This window comes from Rattus rattus, chromosome X (assembly GCF_011064425.1).
Source record: "Rattus rattus isolate New Zealand chromosome X, Rrattus_CSIRO_v1, whole genome shotgun sequence".
NCBI lineage: Eukaryota > Metazoa > Chordata > Mammalia > Rodentia > Muridae > Rattus > Rattus rattus.
In genome coordinates, this window is record NC_046172.1 from 35,342,185 (window position 1) to 35,345,150 (window position 2,966).

At 40.7% G+C, this 2,966-nt stretch overlaps 1 pseudogene; it reads left to right on the forward strand.

Moving 5' to 3' along the window:
• Positions 1–2,069: 2,069 nt before the first annotated feature.
• LOC116887823 lies at positions 2,070–2,710 on the forward strand (annotated as a pseudogene).
• Positions 2,711–2,966: the final 256 nt, after the last annotated feature.

Here is a 2,966-nt window from a genome sequence, read left to right on the forward strand (position 1 = left end):
TGCCATCAACAAAGGTAGAAAAAGTGGGCAAGCCATTCCTTGAACAAGAGCTCAAAAACAGGAAGGCACACATATATCCATGCCTGTCTCACACACCTTCTCATTTTTTTGTCTGACCTGATAGCACAGACATTGTTAGCCTTCCAAAGCCGGTGGTTTGATTTTTCATTTCTAATTTATTTTCGTTTACTCTGATTTTGCTTATGCAAAGTACATGAAAGTAAAATAAACAGCTTGATGAATTTTCATGTTGGCACCTGCCCATGTGAACACCATCCAGGACAAGTCAAATAAGAGGATCGTTTCCAGAGCCCCACAAGGTTTTTCCATTCCTTTTCTCAGTCAATACTCACACACTTTACCCAAGAAAAATCTGTGCTTAGACCTTTTTGACCTCTTTTTGTTTGACTAGTTGTTGAATTTCAGGTGAAAACATCACACAATGTATTATTTCGTGTCTGCTTTCTTTTATAAACAACATGTCTCCTAAGATTCCTGTTTGGTATTGTGTTATATTAATTTCTTTCAGGGCTGCCTTGTTTCTATCATATAAGTATGTGTCAATTCAACCATATTTTAAAATTCATAGACATTTGAGCTGTTTCTAACTTCTAGACACTATAGGTAAAAAGAGTCATCAATGCTTGTTTTTTTGTGGGTGTTTACTCTCACTTTACGATGAATGAAATCGTCAAACCAAAAAATAAATGTGAACATATACACAGAGAAATGCATTTCTGGGGCTACATGAAGCAAGAAAGAACAGAACAGAACAGAACAAAAAGGAATCCACCACCACAATGTTGTTCTTTAGGTCCCAAGGTTCTTGGATCATTTGCTACCTTTCTATCACTGTATTTTTCTTGCAGTCATTTCTAATGTCCAGGATTTTAGATGCGTTTAGTGAGATAGAGAAAAATTGACTCCATATTCCTGAAAAGTGGCTTTTAAATGCTGTTTCATGATGCTGTAGATTACTTCGTGGGTTTTTATTGTAAGGCAAGTATACACAAAAAGGGCTGTTTGAATGACTAATATTCAAGGATTTAATAGATTTAATTAAATCACCTTTGTGGGTTTTCTATATTGGAGTTTTGCCTAAGATATCTTGGGAAAAATGCTACTGCTGCTTCTGCTTAAGAGAAGTTAGAAGTCAAAGCTATAAACTATTGAAATGTCCTCAAATCTTAACATTTTGTTTTCCAAAATATTTCTCTCACTGTCTTCTACACCTGGAGAAAGTGCAAAAATCTTTTGTCAAAACCATGTGTCTATATTTTTAATTTGGGCATCATGGTAGCCATAGCCATATGCCATGAAAGCAGAGTCTAGCAAAATACCAGATATTTGCACACCTAACTTTGGATGTTTCTCTTTTTGCCATTCTCTCAGCTACTGGGATGGGGTCCAAATGCCTAAATATGAGTTGAGTTAGTTCCTAGCTGCATGGTCTCATATGAATGACAACACAGACTCTCGGTTCTTCATTTGCAATAATGGACAATAAAGTCTAATTTATGTGATAACTTGTCAAATGCTAATAATAGAACATATAAAGGCTATGTAAAGTGATCATCTCTGCAGCCAGGAGTCATATTTTAAACATGACCAAAGAATTTAGTTCCATCATTTCATTTTATTTGTGTTAAAACTTTAAAAACTGCTGGATGGTGGCGGTGGTGCAAGGCTTTAATCCCAACACTTGGGAGGCACAGGCAGGCAGGTTTCTCTGAGTTCGAGGCCAGCCAGGGCTGCGCAGAGAAACTGTTTCTAAAAAAGCAAAACAGACGAAAAACCCAAAAACGTTTTTGGAGATGGGGCGGGCATAGCGGCTGTGCACAGGCTGCGACAGAGCGCGCACCTGGCTTTGAATGAGTGGAGCAGGGACTGAGCAGGCTGAGCGCGAGCTCGAGGCAGACAGCGGCTGTGTGTGTGTGTGTGTGCACCTTGTGAGCTACGTGGCCCGCGGCAGCTCGTGGAGCCTGCGCTGGGGGTGGCGGTGGGGGTGGTGGGGAGACGGGGGAGGTGGGGGTGGGGTGGGGGGCAGAGGGCAGGTTCTGGTTTTCACCATGACTATCACTCAGTTTCCATTATTTAAAGTTTGTACCTGCCTAACAACAGTGTTCTCGTTCCTAAAGAGATTAATATGCAGATCTGGCAGCGGAAGGAAATTGAGTGGAGACCAAATAATTTTGCCCACCACAGTTAATTATTCGTCTGTCCCTAAGCAGACAGACGTGGAGGAGTGGACTTCCTGGGATGAAGATGTACCCACAAGCGTAAAGATCTAAGGAGGGAGTGGGAATGTGGCAACACAGCAGAACTCTTTGGAACAACTGGAACCTGCCTATTTTAAGGACATGGCACTAACTATACAGAAAACTCAGAAAATTGTCATTAAGAAGAGAGAACCACTGACTTTTGGTGTCTCAGATGGTAGTACAGGTTTTTCCAGTAGATTCTCAGCTACACGAGATATGCCTTTTATTCATCAATCTTCAGAAGTAGGTGAAAACAGCAATACATGGGAGAGGAAGAAGATGCAGCCTGGCAAGCAGAAGAAGTTCAGAGGCAGCAGAAAATTGCAGACAGAGAGAAGAGAGCAGCAGAACAACAAAGGAAGAAAATGGAGAACCAAGCGAAATCGGTGCGAAGCTTTCCTAACACATGCTTCAGTGTGTCCTGTGCCAGTAGAAGTCTGGGCCCATAGCCTACACACAAGCATTCGTATGGACTGGACAGTATTTTCAGAATACAAACACTCTGCTTGATCTTAATGTGTTTAATGAGCTATCCAGGACACCAGGATTCTCCCATAATACCTTGAACTATTAGTAATCAAGACTCAAAACACAAAATTAATGAGACAATTATTTTCTTCAAAGTGTTCCAAATATAAGACAATTGTTTGCTGTAGAGAAGTTATTTCATGAGGAATATACCTGACGAGTACCTCTCCAGCTAGT